This window comes from Centrocercus urophasianus, unplaced genomic scaffold (genome assembly GCF_019232065.1).
Source record: "Centrocercus urophasianus isolate 14NV4802_14NV808 unplaced genomic scaffold, USGS_Curo_1.0 seq_11, whole genome shotgun sequence".
NCBI classification, from domain to species: Eukaryota; Metazoa; Chordata; class Aves; order Galliformes; family Phasianidae; genus Centrocercus; species Centrocercus urophasianus.
Genome location: NW_024884253.1, coordinates 65,068,143 through 65,088,162, shown reverse-complemented (window position 1 = coordinate 65,088,162; position 20,020 = coordinate 65,068,143). Strand labels below are relative to the sequence as shown.

Here is a 20,020-nt window from a genome sequence, read left to right as displayed (position 1 = left end):
ATTCTTGATGTTAAGTTGTTGCTCCTGCATTGCTGCAATTGTCAGTAGTTGTCACTGGTATGTTTTCACCTTTATAGCAAAGACAAACTTCTGTGTCTAAAAGCTTGTCTTTTGTTTTACAATCTTTTTTTTGTTGATAAGATTTCTTTGTCTAGACTTTGCTTTGCTCATATCCCTGGATTGCCATAATTATGACAACACAGCTGCTCAATAATGATTAGTATTAAGACTATGCACTGGTTTTTAATAGCTTGGAAGAAGGGTGAATTTCATCACATTGGTGGTTCTTAATCAAATCTCTCTCTTCTGTTGCAACACACACATTATCAAGAAAGGCAAAACAACAGAAGAATGAAAGTCCTTTCTGGATTGAGATTTCCTCATTATTCAGCTGCCGAATCCACTGGTATTTTACTGGAACTCCTAATGTTTTCTTCCTTTCAAGATGACTCTTTGTGGTCCTGAATAGGTGCTCTCCAGCTGAAGATTTAATAACTGATAAAATGGAATTTTAAACTAAGTCACTTAGCATTATATTTTTAATCTGTGTAAAATCTACACGAAGTCTATTTTATGATCTGAGGTGTTCTATTCATTTTATGCTCTATAGAACATAAACCGAAGAGTTAGTTGAAAAATTCATATCATTGAATAGAAAGGGATTTCCTGTTTATGTATTTCGTATGTAAAGCATTTGCTACTAAAAAATAAATAAATAAATAAAATCAATTGACATTTAGAAAGCATAAAAGCTGTAAGTAGGTTAAATAATATGGCCAAATATTCTGGATACTTTAACTTTTCATTTTAACAGCTTTGTAGTTTTTGTTGTTGTCTTGCATTCCTGAGATTTTCTTTAGCAGTACTACATCATCTATTATCTACTTCTAAAGGATTGTATCAATACAAATGTAATTTCTTCCAGCATTGCAAAAGATGGAAATAGAATTTTCTCAACACAGAAACACAGTCAGCTTTAAAAGCTGATAGCATGCTTCCCAATTGAAACAAATGTCTGGAACATCAGTTCTTTTCTGATGAATTAAAAATACAGTCTTTGATGGAGGTAGTTGTTATGGCTCCTTTAGGACGTGGGAACAACTTACAACCTGCCAGGCACTAATGATTCTGAATATTTCTAATCACTGTAATTGCTATTACTACTTTCGAAATTTCTCAAAGAATAACCTAGACAGAGCTGTAGCCATCTCGTTCATCACAAAGATATTGCATTCATCGCTTTTGAAAGAGGTTTCAGCTTATATTTGGCTTTATGTCACCTCTGTATTCCTTCTGTACTTTGACCTGTCTTGCATTGGATAAGCTGGTATGTATACAAGGAGGTTTACTTTGCAGTGACTACCTGCTGGTGCTCAAAAATTGTTTCCTGTTGTCAGCTTTCCTACTGCAGTAAATTAAAAGTAGATCTGAAATTGGCTTGTATTTTCTTCCCACAGAGAAAGTTCTAGTATTTCACATTTATATTCTTTTTCTATTCAGAGCAAAATACTGAAATGCACAGTGAAAAGAAATTTAAGTGATTCCCAATCTTGTATTTCTAAAGAACAAAAAAAGAAACAAACAAACAACAACCCAAGACCATTTAACATTTTTAAAACAAAATAGGTCAAACCTTGAGGCATAAGAGTAGAGAGCTAATACCAGGTAAGGAGCTTTGTGGCTTTGGTGTGCTTTTTTGCATTTAGAGAGTGTAGAGGACTCTGCCACTTCACAGTGGCTTTTTCCTCATGAAACTGAAAGATCTTTGCAGTGTTTGGGGTTATCAAGACCCAAAAGATCTTCCTTGTTACTTTCGACACATTTGTTTGTAGTAGTTGACTCTCTCAAAATCTGTTCAGAGATTACCATGAATGTGGAGAGGAAAGAAGGGCTTTAGCATAATTGCATTGGCATTATTTCCATAACAATCAAAAATAAATACGCGTTCTTTGGCAAGGCACTTCAGAATGGCAAATAGATAATATCCTAGAGGAAGGCAGAATCTTTTTCAGAGCTGTGGTATGTCTTACTTCGGATTACTTTGAGCAGACATGATTAAAAAACTGATGCATCTTCTCCTTTTGAGAAGAGCGACAGATTTTTATTTAAAATTTCTCATTGATTCCATTTAGAGAACATAAAAATGAAAGGACTGGACAAAGTATAAGGACATAAAACACTTGTAACTTTAGAGAACAAAAAGATACAGGAAGGAGTCAGGAGCTACGTTTTTTGATTTGTTTATTGACTTGGAGTGCAAGTCATTAAGAATACAATGCAGGTAAAAGACTGACATTGTTTCAGGCAAAGTATGCCATTTGCTATTCTCCTCTACCGGTTTACAAGCCAGGTGGTCATTTGTGTCTGCGAGTTGAAACTGCTATAGGAAACGCTAGTTGGAAATTTTCACCTGGTTGCATCAACAATTTTTTTTTTTTTTTTTTTTTTTTTTTAATAAAATTCAAGCACGAATTTACATGTGCTTGTAACTAAATTAAGTTTATGATCATTATGCTGCTCAGAATTTCTGCTGGTACAATTCTAATTGTGTAAACTCCATTGTAAATATTAATAATTTTAAATTTCTGCTGGATTGTTGTTTCCTCTTTTTTTTTTTTTATTTTTGTGCATGTGTTTTTTTAATTCTGCTCAGTTTAAAACCAGATGTATTCTGCTCAAACTAGCAGGATGCATGTTTTGGGATACTCGTTCAAACAAGACTTGTATGATATACAGAAAAAGCTTGACGGTATTAGTTATGTATTTTGAAAGGAGTCAGTAAATGAAAAAGAATCACAAAACAACCTGTATGTCCAAATAAGTAAGAGATCAAAAGGGCTCTATCTTTTCTTTTGCATTTGTTCCAACATATTTTTCTGGCTAAGAACAGATCAACATAGTAAGAGGTAGCCCATAAACACCATAGAGCACTCTTGGGTGAGCCTGTTACTGTGAAATGCATCTTGGAAAGGTTCAGTTGACAGTTCTAATCTGCAAGTACTGTATAGCCTTAAAATGCATAGCTCTTCCTCTGGTGACTCTGTGTGCCTGTCAGTTGTCATCAACTGCACACAAAAAAAAGAAATGTGATAAAAAAAAAAGTGTTAGGTCTTTTCGTGAAGTTGTATTAGCTTGCATTCCTGGGAGTTTAACTTGTTCAGCATTATTCTCACCTTTTACCATATTCACGAGAAAGGAAAAATAAAGTCTATTTCTGAAAAGAAAACACTAACATAGAGTCTTATTTTGTACTTCTCTGTATGGCTTTCAACTCCTAACACTTAATGCTCTTTAATTCCCATCATGTGGAATTAGGCAGGAAAATTAGTGATACGCTTATGGAAATCTGATTTACAGAAATATTCCCCATCTAGAACAAGGCTGCACTAGGAACAGACAAGAGTAGGGCATGGACACTGCCTGTAGATTACAAGGAAAGAAACAGGGTGTAATATGTTATTTCTGACTCTTTTAATTTGTGGAATTCTACTTCGTCAATTGTGAATAAGTATTTTGAAATATCAAGATTGACTGGTTTTATGTTCAGGTTCATTGGAATTGAAATCTTTTTACTTGTTTGAATTGAGAAAAAAAAAAAAAAACAAAAAAAACAACCAAACTTAGAATATGAGCAAGGTTGACAGATAACAAGGTGGAAGATTAGATGTAAGTTTTCACCTTGCTGTATATACATGTCTGTGCTGTGCCCCGTCCTGTTAACTTTCATCATTCCCCACAGTCATTCCTATAATATCTTTGCTTTTATTCTCCTAAAAATGCCACAATTTAAGTATTTACTTTCCTCAGACAAAGGAAATCATTGTTTTGGTGCAAGGTAGGAAGGAAGGGTATTGCAAATTTGAATAAAATTCCCATAGGTATACTTTTTCCAAGTCTCTAATTAACTGAATATTAACTACTAAGACTACCTGCATTTAAGAGATTTAATGACAATCCCAATTCTCTCAAGTTGAATATGGATTTTTTTTCCTCAATACCACATATTAAATCTTTGGGAAGTGCTCACTGTTGCTCATTTCTTTTTGATTCCAATGAACTTTCATGGTTTGTTTGGTAGTAAAACTTTCCAGTTATATTGTGTTGTTTTTTGTTTTCCTCCCCCCCCCCCCCCCCATTCACAAAAGATGTGGAATAAACCAGTATGAGATTTCATTCAGCAATTTATAGCAAAACACATGTTTGAGTTGTGTTGTTTTTTTTTCCAAGACAAGCATAAGATCATGTTATATTTTCATCCAGACCTATAAATCGGAATGATATAAACCTCTATAGACTGCTGCTTCTGTACAATCTGTAGTGCTTCTGCTAATACCTATTCCATTTGCTAGGTAGTATATAAGAAAAGTTAAATAAAATGAACATTTTTAATAAAGGCAGTGGGTCATTTTTTCCTTTCATTTTTAACAGCTTCTTTTCCACTATAACGTACTGGAAAAGTAGCTTTTATATACTAGGTGTAAAGTGTGAGCCTGGTGGGCATTAAAGTGTAAAGGATTCAAGTAGGTTTTAAAGCTGCTTTAAGCAGCCTTATAACAGAGAGATGCTTTCTTTATATAAGTAATTCAGTGTTACAGCATACCTGCTGTAATACTTATGGGTGATTAATTGAGGCATGCTGGGGATTCAAAATCCATAGGTCCAGTTGTATACTACTAACCTTCTAAACATAAAAGTGCTGCACCTCTATCCTACTGCTAGATGAACATGAACAAGAAGATATGGAAGAGTCACCAAAATCTCTGTAGGTCTTCTGCTCAGCAAACAAACGTCATAGACGTGGACCCACAAACTCAGATTTGCAAAGACTGGCCATGATACATCACACACCAATATCAGCTATTTCAAGAAGGGAGGAAATAGGCTTCAACACCTAAACTTTCAGACACTTATTATTTCATTATTTGATGGGCTAATGGAGGTGAATTACAAATTGGCTACTGTTTAGCTAGTTTTCCTACCACAAGCATCCAAAAATCAAGTGGTGTTTTTTGGGGGAACTTTACTTCACTTGCTTCTCTTTTTTTAAATGCTAAAGTTTCAAAGCAATGCAGGACTGTGGATAGTAGATCTGATATCAGGAAATGGATAACAAAATGATGTGCAAGTCAAAATTTGACTTTATTAAAAAAAAAAAAAAATGGTAGCTGAGATGCCAACTTACAGTAAAGTCTGAAAATGTGTAAAGAGTTAAAGAGTTGTCAGCTTTTTGAAATATTCCCAACTTTTTGAAGCATTGTGGTTTAACATTCTAATGTTTTGCAAATATTAGATTTTAGAAGCACATCTGTAGATGTCTGAAACATAACTACTTCTAGGTATTTTAAAAAAAAAAAAAAACACCTAAGAAATTACAAAATTGTTTTAATTTAAGTTACTATTTAAAGGAAACAACAACAAAACAAGAGCAAGAAAATACTATCTCAAAGTTGTGTTGCAGTATGGTATAATATGTTAACTTTTTTTTTTATAAGTACTAAATATCTAAGTCTTTTTGTATTTCACAAGTTAAAGACAAAGTAAAGTATCCAAAACATTATTACTTCTATTACTATTAAGTCGCTATTACTTCTCTAAAACCTCCACTATTATTGCCTCTGATTTTTCATTTTTGATCTTCCATATTAGCTAATATCAGCAGAACTTTACAGATATATATACATAAGTTGTTTTTATTGCTGCAAATGAAAAATATGTTTCAGATTATGAAGCTAGTGAGAGAGAAGAGAGAAAGTGACAATCTAGAGACTTTCCAAATAACTTGTTACTGATATTTGTGTGGTAAGAAGCCTTCCACATGCATTTGTCTCTTTTTACAAAACCATATAATCAATGAATGTACAGATGTTATAATTAGGAAATATATCAGAGAATTTGGCCAAGCAGTTATTATACAAAAAGAGAATAGATAGAATACTTACCCATATCCTAGGCTTGCTATGAAACTACGAAAAGAGAAGAGGATCTCTAGAAGATATTCTTCCTCCTGGTAGTCAGTTCTTAAATGGGTCTAGGAGAGGTGGAGCCAGGCTCCACCCCCTTATGGCAGCTCAGGGGAATTGCCTTCACCTGTGCTCCCACGGCTGACTCATTGCTTGCCTCAGGTGATCAATCAGAGGTTCAGGCTGTGATTCAGCAGTTCCCATACAAAAATAAACATCACAAAACATTTCACATTTCTGCTGTTGCAGTCTGAAAATTTGTCATTTCAAAATACAAAAGGGATTGTTTAAAATCCCCCATACACTTGATCAATTTTTTAATGTGGCTGATGGCAAAAACATTTTTGTGGATTTTAATCAGAGCAAGAATTAAGGATTAAGAAGGTAGCATATTGGATTCTCTTACTTTATGGCAAACTTCTGAAATAATCTTTTTGCTGGAAGCTTGAGCTAACAAGTCACTGATGTACAATTTGATTTCCCATCTGTTTATACTACAGAGCCACAGAATTTGTTCAGGAATGAAAGAAAGTGCACACACTGTTGTGTACGATAGGACAAGGGTTTTCATCTTTATTTTCATTTTTTTTTTTCATAATGACAGCACTCTTTTTGCATCCTGTACAAAACCTGTGCTTCAAGTTTTCTAAAGAAATTGTCTATGGAAAATGTGTGTAAGCGTTCTTGTTTCTATAGAAGGAGAGACAGATTTCTTATTCAGAATGTCTTTCTGCTACTACAGAACCTTAGCTCAACAGCATATGAGCATCTTCAAATCCTCTCTGATGATGCTCTTCTCATCTTAGCTTTATTTCTTCTATTATTCACAGATCTTATGTTGGAGCCTGCAAAAACTGTAAACAACTTTTGACAAACTCTACCCAGGTAGAATGCTTTTGTTTTCAACAGTCAACTAGCTCTTGTTTTCAACTATCTCTATACAGATAGTTTCTTCCTTTCTTACTAGTGAGAATTAGTAGGCATACCTGACATCAGTTTGATAAGGGGCTGAAGACTGCTGTGAGAACACCCAGCATAATGGAATAATTAACTGGAAGAAGTTACAGTAATCTATTTGTAACTTTTTTTTTATCTTTTACACTATAGTGTTAGTATAGTGTGGTCTGAGAGAAAGGGAAGAAGAGGAGCTCATCGTTCCTATGAATAGGATCTTAAAAAAAGATATCCAATACTCTTTTAAAAAAAAAATTGTTTAAATATAAATTTACAATTTTTAATTAATTAATTTATTTGTAAGCGTATGTATGCTTATAATGTAGCATATGGTTTATTATAAACTCATTACTGTGGATTTAAGTGGAATACAAATATATTGCTATTGTTTAGTTGACTCTTGGGAATTTCAGGCAGAGTGACATAAGTTGTTTTGCTTTAATGTTGAATACTGATGAATGAAATAAGTACATGCTTTACTGTGTATGATCTAAGATCTGATACTGTGTTTGGTGTGTTTTGAGGATAAGTAGTTTTAAAAGGGGCATCTACTCATTCTTAGTAGATATCTCTTTCTATCTTAAAGGAGCTAGCTACTTTAAGTTAAACTAAGTAAATAAAGGCTGCCTGGATATATAAGAATGCATTGCAGACTGGTCATGTTTTTACTTAACAAACTGTGTAAGTTCTGATCCTGAACTGTGTGAAGTTCCTTTCATAGCTATCTGAAGGCCTTTGGCCTTCTTGAAGTTGCTTAGTACTCTGCATAATACAATACTAAATTATTTTATTCTTGCAGTGGCTTTCTGAGTCTTCCATTCTTTTGCCTTATTTCTGCATAAAATATCTCCTCATAAATCCTGTAATAATGGCCTCCCCCTAAAAGTTTTTGCACTTTCTTCTATATTCTGCAAAATAGTATGTCAAAGGAATTCAGCCATGTTTGTGGCAAATTTGGTACACAGAAGACATCATTTTCTCATGTTTTGAAGTACCATACAAACATATTTACTAGAAATAGAATAGCTCTGAAAAGCTTTCTTCCAAGACTGTAGGGAGTTATCAAGTTCTATTGAGTTATTATATTGAATTATCTAAAGTCTCACATTCAGATAAACTGCCTTTTAATAAAGTGTGTAAGGGAGAGAAGAGGTGACAGTTCTGATTGACTCACAGGGACTTTAAGTGCGATACAGTGTCTTACTGACATGAATGAGATACAGGTAATAAATGGAAAGTAATAACACTGAAAATGACTTCTGTGCTGAACATTTCATATGCATGGTGTGGCGTATGGTTAGGCAGTTTGGTGAAAAGCAAAACAAATTTACTTTGGCATTCTGTCTCCATTGTTTATATCTTCCCAAAGCATAACATAGCCTCCTGCTTCTTTGCTGTATATAAGACAACACAGGCCTTGAAGCCGCTGTGTAAAAGGTGACAGACTGGCTGCTGCTCTGTAAACTACATAATTAACTGGAGTACTGCTGTCAAAATGAGCGCATAAGGGTTGAGTTTCTTCTCATTTGCATCTCCATTTTCTATCCAGCTGCAAATTCCCAGGGAAAATAATAATTGTTTAATTTTCTGCTGTTATTCTAAATCTGTTTGATATTAGCAAGCAACTTTAAAGGTAACCAGAAGTAATCGAGGAGGAACAGTTATCAAACTGTGCATGGGCCTTCAATCTTAACCACACTTGTACACAAATGCACCTGAACAAGACCACTTTCTATGAGAGGCATGGCACGTGGCAGCTACAAAATTTCTCTTCAGCAGTGGTTAAGCTATTATGAATTTTTTACAAGAACAGATATTTTTTCAATAAATTTTTGTATATTCAGTCTTGATATGATTAGCTTCTCCACATGTTTCTGAATTATCGCAAGAAAAAAAATTTATTTTCATGGAATCAGAATCATTTGAGTCGTAAGGGACCTTAAAGACCATACACTTCCAATCACCCTGACAAAGACAGGACTGCCACTGCCACCCACCAGATCAGACTGCCCAGGGTTCCATCCAACTTGGTCTTGAATGCCTCCAGGGATGGGGCACCACAGCTTTTCTGGACAGCCTGTGCCAGAGTTTCACCATCCTCTGTGTAAAAAAAATTCCTCCAAATATCCAACGTAAATCTTCCCCCTTTTAATTTAAAACCATTACCCTTCGTCCTATTACTAACTGTCTAAGTAAAAAGTCAGTCTTCTTCCTGTGTATAAGCTCCCTAAAAGTACTGGAAGGCTGGAATGAAACCTCCCCAGAGCCTTCTCCTCTCCAGGTGGAACATGCCCAACTCCCTCAAACTTTCTCCGTAGAAGAGGTGCTTCAGTACTCTGATCATTTTCATAGCCCTCCTCTGGATCTATTCCAGCAGCTCCACATCTTTCTTGGGCTAGTATCCCCAGATCTGGAGACATTATTTCAGGTGGTGTCTCACAAGGGCAGAGTAGGGGGTTACAATTTCTTCCCTGAACTTGCTAGCTATTTTGCTGGCTATCGTAGTAAAAACTGAGCAGAACTAAAAGTGACCAGTATTTAAAAGATTCATGCCTTTATTTAAAATATAAGCTGTTTCACTACATCAAGGAAATGCTTAATTTCTTCTCTCATTTCAAATGCTTATGACGTTGCCAGACTTCAAGTGTTCACACTAAAAATTTCCATGCTGAGTGTTTGTCTCAGACTGAATTGTTTTTTTTAGTAGCTCATCATTCTGTAATTACAGCTCTGATGCAGGACAAAAAAAAAAATGTCTCAAGCCTGACAGAGAGGGGGAAAGCCAAAATCTCCTCTCCTCTCCTCTCCTCTCCTCTCCTCTCCTCTCCTCCTGTTCTCTGACCTGAAATAAGAAAACTATCCAAGTAGTTCTAAAAAATATATATCTGTATGCCTCATTTGAATGAATAATATTTGCCAAGGAATGAGGAATATTTAAGGAAAGAAAACAAGCAATATGATTTACTGAATATCACAAATAAAATACTGCATGTATTCTGGCCATATTGGTAGTAGATATTGGCTTTCCTTTTGGACTTTTAAAGACCGATAATGAAGTGCATCATCTTAGGGAAATCAACAGTTAGGAACTTCATATTATTGAATGATAATGAAACCAACAAGGAGTATTACAGTATTTTAAACAGAAATTTCACTCAGGCTATATTCCTCTCATTTACTCAAACAAGCAGTCTGTTCAAATTCACTTCTGAGTCAAAATCTAAAAAGAAGAGATGTATAGGGTGAATTTATCTATAGATTTATTTGTATGTTGCTGATATCATCAAATATTCTGATGCTGAGAAAGCTAAGAGCAGTCTCCTCATAGTAAAAGAGATCCTAGTGATAAAATAATTATGGAAGCTGCCAAAATATTCCTTTGATTGTGCTTACATGCAGTGCAGGAACATTCTGAGTGTCTCTGTCAGTCACATGCTCAGTTTGTGTGAATCACTAATTTTATTGCAGTCAGAATAGAGGGTGCTAAGACCTCTATTATGTTAATAAACATGTTCATATTAATCTGTAGATGACACTGGATGATGACATTCAGTGAAATCCTTCTTTTCAGGGGTTGGAAAATGAGCCTCTCTTGGAGTATTCATGAAATAGGATAGTGGATATTCCTCTTTCATTATGTGCCTTTGAAACTAAATATCTGTTCAAACATTTTTCTGACAAGGACATATGAACATAGCCAGTCAAAATTTAGCTCAGAGCAGTAGAAAAGGGTCTTAGCAGCTTGCTTTTAAATGGAAATTATCATATATCCTCTGTGACTGTGATAAAGAAATTGTTTTTTTTTTCCTGCATACATTCAACAGGAGACTGTAAAGAATTTATTATAATAACCATACAAGTCTGGTACTGTAACGTGACAGTACTTTAAAACCCATTTGTCAGAAAATTGCTTGATAAGTGTGTGTCATGCAAATCAAAAATACAAAACAAAAAGCCCTTTATATAATCCCCTCTGCATATGAAAGGGAAGCACGAGTTCTGTGAAAATGAGAAAACATACTGCTGTCATGTTTTATGGATCAAAACAGATGGAAAAGGTATGTAATCACTAAAGAGCATTTTTAAGCAGGCAAGTTAAGTCTTGGAGGACTGTGCAGTTAGCGTGTCATGCTGATATGGACTTCCACTCTGTGAGCTGTCCCCTTTATGGCAGGCAGCAGAGACAAGATGTGCTTTAGCATGATGTGCTGTAGCAAAAAAGAGCTAGGAAAGAGCCTCTGCTGTCACATGGACTGGTTGCGGAACCCCTCATAGGCTTCTCTGTTGGCATACTGTTTTTGGCTTGCAAGGCCCTCCTTGTGTCAGCCAGCATGGAGCCCAGGGCTATGGGTATGGGGGCTTTGGAAGGAGGCCTGCAGCATGGAGATGTCAATGTTGATGTCAGGGGCAGGGCTACTGAAATTGGAATGGCAGGGAAAATGAAGCATGGGCAGAATGAAACAGGTGGCACTTCAGCAATGGAATCTGTTCCAATGGACTTGTTGCAGCCTTGCTGCTGCCAGGCTTGGGTACATGCATAGCAAGGTGGTCCTTAGCTTCAGAGCTTGTAAAATCTTAGCCATCTTTATGTGTCTCCTCCAGTAAATGACTGTTTTATGTCAAATAAGTATGTTCCAGTGGCAGAACCTCTTTGTCTACAGCAGAATGGCCCAGGGAATGTTGTGCTCTGGAGGTATGCAGGTGTATGGTCCTTAGTAGGGTGGGATGTCTAAGGAGGTGGCTAGGGAGTGAAGTGTAGACAGATTGTTCATCCCATTTACTAGGGGTTTTCATCCAGGAGCAAGGAGAAGATTATGTTCAGTGTTAAAATGGCTGGATGGTTTTTAATGGTCAAGAGCATAGCAGTGAAAAGAGTTGGGAAAAAAGTTGCAATTTAATGCTGCTATTTATCATCAATCAAATTCTTAATGCGAAACTGGTCGAAGGCTTACCAGTGTTAGTAGAAATACATGCATTAGCATAGTCATTGATTGCTGTAATAGACAAAAAAAGAGTTGTTCTATTAATGAATGTTTGATTATTTAAATATTTAATGATAATTGCATTCCATATTCTTATGGAATATATTTGAAAATTGATAAAGAAAAGAAATAATATTGGAGAGCTCAAAAAGCAAATGACAAGTAGTGAATTATAAAATAAGAACTAAGGGTATTAAAAAATTACATGGAAAACCCAACTGTTGTGTCTAAATAAACATAAATCTCTCGGTTCAAAAGCTGCATAATGTTTCCTAAGATGTATGATTCAGGACACTTACACTACTTCTTTTCTCAAGATCCTTGTGGTCAGACTGAGTTGTCTATGATAATGTAGGCTGCTGTTTTTTTGCTAAGCATGCATCAGCTTCTAGAAAAAAGAGACCAGGGTGAAATAAAATTGAATTTTCTGTTGTCCACAACAGCACAGGAGCTGAATCAATATATCTGTGATTTGGAACCCATATTGTTTTACTTTATGTACCTGAAGGAAGGGTTGGACTAGATGATCTCCAGAGGTCTCTTCCAGCTCCTACAGTACTGGGATTCTGTGATTCTAAAGAAAAAACTGAACTTCTATACAAATGATATATGCTTCTGAGAATCTGTATCCTTAAAACAGCATGAATGATATTTGTGCAGAATTTTGATTTGTCTAATAAAGCTAGTTATGTTGCAGGAAAAATGTTACAGAGATTTTTTCCAGCTTTTTTTTATTAAACTAATACATAGCCAAATAACTTGACTTTTAATGTGAATTCGCAGCATTCTGAACATGTGTGGCATCATATGTCTTACATATGAATTTGAAATTTGTATAGTCTAAAGGCGCAATGCATGTGCTCTTTTCAGATGTCTATCTCTTATCTTACATGGAAAGCATTAAAAAGTTCTACTCTCATATGCCTGACTTACAGAGTTGGTTTTTATTGATTAATTCCTGATTAATAGCCAAGATACAGTGATTACGTTAACAAAAAAATCTGTGGAGATCAGCAGGTTGAGGGAGGTGATTCTGCCCATCTATTCTGTGCTGGTGAGGTCTCAACTGGAGTACTGAGTCCAGCTGTGGAGTCCTCAATGAAGGAGAGACATTGACTTGTTGGAGTCCAGAGAAGGGCCAAAATGATCCAAGGGATGAAACACCTCTCCTACAAGGACAGAGAGATCTGGGATTGTTCAGCCGGGTGAAGGCTCCAGGGAGACCTGAGAGTAGCCTTTCAGTGTCTAAAGGGGGGCTGTAAGAAGGAAGTGGATAGAGTCATTATCAAGGTCTGTTGTAATAGGACAAGAGGAAATGGTTTCAAACTAAAAGATGGGAAATTTAGATTGAATGTAAGGAAGGCATTTTTTACAATAAGTGTGGTGAGACACTGGAGTGGGTTGCCCAGAGAGGTTGTGGAAGACCTAAGCCTAGAGGCACTCAGAGTCAGGCTGGATGGGGTTCTGAGCAACCTGATCTAGCTGTAGGTGTCCCTGTTCATTGCAGGGGAGTTGGGATAGATGAGCTTTAAGGTTCCCTTCCAACTCAAACAATTCTATGACTCTATGAACTTTGATATAGAAAAAGAATTGGTTCTATCTCCAAATGAGCTTAGTGGTGTGGCAGCCATTGGCTGGGCTGTACGGTCTGCCTAGTGACATTGGCAGGGAAATTTGCTGTGTAATGTGAGGAGAAACCATTATCTGTCTTACCAGTGGTGACTTTTGACCACTGCACAGGGAGAGTAGAGAACTGCCTGCTGCTTCCAGAAGATGAATCCTTCCCAAGGGCTGCTGTAGATTTTGTTAGCGTGCATGCATTTATTAGCAGATAAGGGAATTCACTGGAGACAGTCCCACAAACTGCCATTCAGAAAAGGGCTTCTAGAAGAGTATTATTGGTTTGGACAGGTGGACTGTGTTAATTATGATTCTGGATTTGTGGAAAGGCTATAAAAATCATATTATGAAAATGTTACCTCTTCAGACATGTACATCTGGTTGAAGAGATTCCGGGAAATAGTTGTAAGAAACTGTATGATTATATTCAAGTAGATATTCCATTAAAGTTAAAATGTGAGCTGTGATCTACTACCTGAGGACTAACAGAAAATGAAAAAGTTGATGAAGGAGCTAATAGTTTGTTATGTAAAGAGAAGGTGAATATAGAAATTCCATTAAGCTTGCAATCAATCAATAAAACAATGGCAAAAGGGGAAGAACAAATACTGTGTGGGAAAAAATTGGAATTTTTTTTTTTAGGTATAAGTCAAGGGTGAATAAAAATATCTCCTGCTAGGAGATTATTACACGACGAATGTAACTATGACATTCAGGTTGGGAGGAGGTCATTTTAATCTGAAGATTAACCTAAATGTAAACCCAAGAATTTATGCTTACTGGCACACATAGGGATGTTATACTAAGGTACTAAGTTTAGTAGCCACTATCTGAGTTTTACACATTAGGTTCAGAATAGAAGAAAAGATTTTTTCTGAAAGTCTTACATTGTCACTGCAATGTCACAAATAGAGAAGAGCTGTCTAGATGGCATTTGCCTGTCCATATTGATACTCATTTTTTTCCCCCACATTGCCAGGCCTGTTTAATGTCTTCGGTTTGTTTTAGTTGACAATCTCAAATATATTCTTACATTTACATACATACTATATTCTAACTCATAAAAATGTCTAAATTAACTCCTTTTTGTCATAAAACAGCATAAAATCTTGTTCATGCTACTTCAGCTGGGGAGTCACAAACCTTTGCAAAATCAAACTATGTTTAAAAGAAGAATATTTGAAATTTGTAAGGGAGAAACTCCTCTCTTTACTTCCTCTCAAAAGTACTTGGAACTGTTCAGAACAATACCAATTGTCATTCGGATAAGAGAATGGGTTTGGCTTGCAGATATTGATGCGAAGAATGGAAGCTTGGAGATGGGCAGGTTTCATCCTGTGGGTATCTGTGATTAATAAGGTTTCTGACATATTTAGTGATGTTATAAAAAAAACAAAAACCTGAGAACAGTAACTGCCTGCAGCCATCATTACCTGTAGTTTCACTGCACAATGCTTGAGCTAGGTTTTCTAGTGAAATTTAGCAAGAACATTACCTCTCAATTTCATAGAATCACCAAGGTTGAAAAAGACCTCCAAGAACATCCAGTCCAACCGTCCACCTACTAACAATATTTCCCTGCAAAATCATGTGCTTTAGTACAACATCTAAAAATTTCTTTAACACTTCCAGAGATAATGAGTCAGCCATCTCCCTGGGCAGACTATTCCACTGTTTCTTTCAGAGAATACGTTTTTTCTAATATCCTGAATTACTTAGAATTTCTTCTAGATAAACATTAGTTAGGTTGTATTTTGGAGTACTTCTCTTTCTAAGAAAAAGTGTAAAATCTTTACAGTATTTGATGGTGATGCCTTTTGAAATGATTATAGAAATGAACAAAAAACATGGGAACTTGCATATTGTCCAAGGAATTCAGTGGATTGTTGAGAAAACTAAAGTTTAATGCATTAAACTTTTTGTTACAATATATTTATGTTCTCAGTGAATTCTTACCTGTTTCTGAAAGTTTGTTAGTGTTAAGAACCATAGCATTAATATATCTGTTTTTTCCAACCCTAACTGTATTTTTTCCACTTACTATTTACTTAAAAATTACTCTGTTGCTTGTAGGTATGTAACATTTACATGCAATTTGCATGCTCGTTTCTTTTTTTCAGTGTAAGAATGTTCCTCCCTGATAAGTTTTACTGTACAGCTCTGATAACTAAAAGCTTCCGTTTGTCATATTTCTTCTCTCCTACTCACCATGATGACAAAGACTAGAAACTCTCTCTCACTAGAGAGAGTTCTTATAGAGAACTATATGAGTGAAATTTTCTGACTGAGGGTACAGTTCATGCTCCTACAAGAGCTGTTCTGATGAGGCAAGTTCATAAATAACTTTTATTACAAATTCAGCTTTCAGAGTGTCACACATCCTTCAGATCCTGCACACCATGTCAGTTCTAATGAGTTAGAAATAAGTTCACTCTGCATTGGAAATGCTTGATGTTTAGAGGCTCAGACTGGCTCTCCTCTTGTTGTTTGTTTTAGTATAATAAATTTTAATGCCAAAGCTTTACGGCAGAGAAGTAAGTAGACAAATCTTACTGTTGCAAAGGAATTACTGGGGAATGTAATACTTTGGCATATTACTGTTAAATTTCAATGTTGGCATGCACAGCATGTGGTGCCAGGAGGAATGGGAGTTGAAATATCTATATGCAAATCCTACTGTATCTTTTCAGTATAGAATTTATCTCCTTGCTGAATATATCAGAAGCATATTTAAGTCTTTTTTTTTATTTTAGAATAACAAAACAACAACAACAAAATCCAACAAAATCCTACTTGCTGTAAAATACAATGTTATGTAATATGGATGGCATTATTATAGATGGAGTTACTGTTTTTCTCATTTGTCTAGGATAAAGAAGATGAACTTTAAAAAAAATCGGAAGAAACAGACTGTGTTCTGTCTTCCTCTTTCCACTTATCTGCTCAGATATTTACATAAGCATAAAGAGTATAATTTTTCCAGTGCTTGGGATTCAGAAAATCAAGAACTTTGTTCTATTCTTGGTTTACTTGCATCGTAACCTCAAATACATGCCAGACAGAGAGAAATAATTTTGTCTTTTACTTCAACATTTCCTATTGCATATAGTCGTTTACCTGTTACCATTTACCATTATACACTGAAGCTCTGAGCTTCATTGTGAATGGCACTACTGCTGTAAAAGAAGGGACTTTTCCTTGGAGTCTGCTCGTGTGAAGGTACTGCATAAAGTTGCATCACTAATTATTTACAGCTTGGTATGCTCATCATTTGTAATCTTGATTCAAAGTCTTAAGTAACAGAAATAAATAAGGCTTACACATGTGAACCCAGTTAAAACTTGCACTTCTCAGCTGTAATTGTATAGATATTGTCTTCCTGCTTCTTCATAAGCCTCTAAGCTTTCCTTGGTAGATCTTCAGATCTTTATAAAAAACTGATTAGGTGATGTCTTCCTCTTCTGTTTGGACAGAAAGTGCTGGAAAGATGGGGACTGTGACAACTCTCAGTCCATATCAGTTAGTGAGTTTGCTTTACAAATTCTCCAGTTTTTGAAAATCTTTTAAAAATCCTTTTGAAATAATATTTCAGAGGGACAGTGTAAAGACTAAGATTGCTTAGCCAAACTGTCTGTTTGCTGAGATGTTCTTAAAAAGCACATTTGTCTAAAAGTATGGAATAGTTTAATTGAAAGAAGTCAGTGATATGATTGGTCTCCTGAGTTGTGTTCATAAGAAAACATGGAAAATGTCTGTTTTAGGTAGAAATGTTTAGAATTTCTCAACTCTGACCAACTCATTTATATTGATACACTTTAGCTTGAAAACTTTGCACATTATAAATTATGTAGTTAATCCTTTTAATTTGATAGCTCATACTTTTAGTTTCATAGTATGCACTCTGCATGGTTAATGAAGGATTGTTAGTAGCAGAAAAGCCACAGATCAGTAAAGGCAATGTTGTCTCAAATAACAGATAAAAATGATTTCTTTACATTAAATGAGTTTCTTAATTCATTTTATTCTATCATCTCTTTCCTTCAGAGAAAGTGATTCTGAAAAATTGCTTCCTTATTAGTTTCTTAAGCCAACGCTGGATCTTTAGTGCTATGCATTGAACAAAATATCTGCTCTCTAGGGACTTTGACATCCTTGCATATAATGTAATGGTGAGTTTCTGTTTTTGTTTGGTTTGTTGTTTTGTTTGTTTTTTTTTTTTTTTCCCTGAGAGAAATCCAAACAAGTGAACAAATAGAATTTATATAATTAGCCTGCAGATATACAACCTGTAAAGTTTGGAATGGTCAAATAGCTTCATACAAAAGTTTGTTTTCATTTTTTATTCTTTCATTTAGAAGTATTTATATAGCCTTCATAGAGGCAACAGAAGAATTATTAACCCTTCTGAACTATAAGTTACGAAGTAAAAAGAAAAATATATATATGTATTATTAAGTTAATATTTCCCACTGTATTTGACACATTATCTAAATCCATTTCACTTTATAATTATACTATGCATATTGTCTCCTTGTAAATTTTTTTAAACTCCAGGTTTATATCATGCTATAAATATAAATAGAATAAAGAAGGGGGTGATGCTTGCATTTTGCACACAGAAGTCTGGTGCCAGAGAACTATCTTAATAGAATACAGACATGAAATATTTACTGTCAATATTAATGCCCTTTAATTATGTATGTTTTCTCAATATGTTAATATTCCAGTGCTATGAAGAGAGGACATCCAGACCAACGTCATGATCTCAGTGAGTAAGGACACTTGATCTGGCTGGATGACAAATCTTGGCTGCTGATCAGGCCTTTATGCACAATGCATTGGGCTCAACAGTCTGCTCACTGTGGATGTGTTCCCAAAGGGCTGCTTTCAATAATTACTTCTTTCTTATCTAGATGATAGACATAAGTAACACATGATTATCCATTACTATCACTAAACATTCTATGAACATATAAAGTCATTAACATTTTATCTACTTGTCACTTTTTAAAATTTCTTTTTGCCACATAAACTATGAGACCAGGGTAGATATAGCTCAGAGCTCTTGTTCCTCAAAAGAGTTATCTGGAAAGTTACGTTTTTTTTTCAAGCACACACCAGAATCATCAGCTTTATTAGATCTGGGCAGATGTTGTCAAGGTTTAACTTATCTAAGAATTGCTGTTGTGTAGGTATCATCTCATCGCTTATTTTAGTGTGTGATTTTATTTTAACTTCAAAACTCCCCAGTCTCAAGATTGAAATCCTGCAAACAAAATTTTCTTGAAATCTTTTTCATACTTTAATCTTCTTCACATGCGTTCTAAGCAGTTACACATGAAATTAAAGATTTGGGTGATCTGAAAGCATATGTAACAACATGATTGTCTTCGTTTTAGAAAAATGAGCTAAATGCTAAATAATACTAAATAAACTGGAAAATCAAGAAACTAATGATGTTATTTTATTTTATTTTTTTCTGTGGAGGTAGCATAGTAAAGTCTGAGTTAATCGAAAACAACATTTATTTTTAGCATTGCACAAGCACCTATCAATGTATCAAAATAAATAAATAATTCAATTTTCTATATTACTTGAGCTGAAATTTTAATTCTCTCCAAAAGTTCTTAATTGGCAAGTTTTTTTTCTGATCTGGAATGACTATGTAGCAGTCTTTTTTCCTTGTTTAGTTTAACCAAATTAATGCCATATTAGTATCCAAATGAAATAATGTCTATCAGATACATAACTTTCACTTTACCAAAGGATCTGTTTTGTTTTTTACTCATCTTCTTCATACCAGCAATTTATATCTATGCAGTCTAGGAATGCCCTAAGCAAACCTGCCCCATCCTTAAACTTCAGATACCATGTCAAAGCTTTGGACATGGAGACCTGAATCTCATCTTTCAGATGCAAGCCAACATATAAACTAGTATCAAGCATCACTTTCCAGTCTGCAAATAACAATAATATCTGTAAGGAAAGAACTCCTATAAAGGAAAGACACTTTGATTCCTTGCCTTTATAGCCTGAGTCTTTTCAGATGAAGCTAGTATAGAGGAACAATAGGAAAAAATCATGTTTCATAAGAGAACCCAGTGAATTCAAATTCAAATCTCTCAAGTAAAAAGAATTCAGACTTTAAGATGAGAAGATCTTTTTTTTTTCTTTCCCCTGCGGTGAGAGGAAAATTGAAGATTAAAATTAGCTTGGGTTATAAAATTATGTAAGGTATGTGCAAGTTTGTTGGACTTTGATCCACAGTGAATATATCTGATATAAATCTTTTGCTTCGGTTAATGGAAGGAAGACGACAGCTTAAGTCTGTCCATGATCAAAAGTCCTGCACAAGAAAGATAATACCAGGGAATATTATTCCTCAATAACCACCTCAATCAGATTGCCAAAACTTCTGTTTGAAAGAAGAAATTACAAAACCAAATATATCAGCCAAATTCGACCACATATTTTAAGCCCCAAAGAAACGATATGAGCATCCAT

The 20,020-nt window shown here is 35.1% G+C and overlaps 1 long non-coding RNA gene across 9 annotated transcripts in view; it reads left to right on the top strand.

Annotated features, from left to right (window-relative positions):
* Positions 1–20,020, top strand: part of LOC122168741 — a 74,180-nt gene that overhangs the window by 14,074 nt on the left and 40,086 nt on the right. For all 9 annotated transcript variants that reach the window (XR_006171355.1, XR_006171359.1, XR_006171360.1 and 6 more), the window contains exons 3-4: positions 17,561–17,685; positions 18,244–18,284. This is a non-coding gene — a long non-coding RNA (uncharacterized LOC122168741). The remainder of the gene's footprint in view (positions 1–17,560; positions 17,686–18,243; positions 18,285–20,020) is intronic.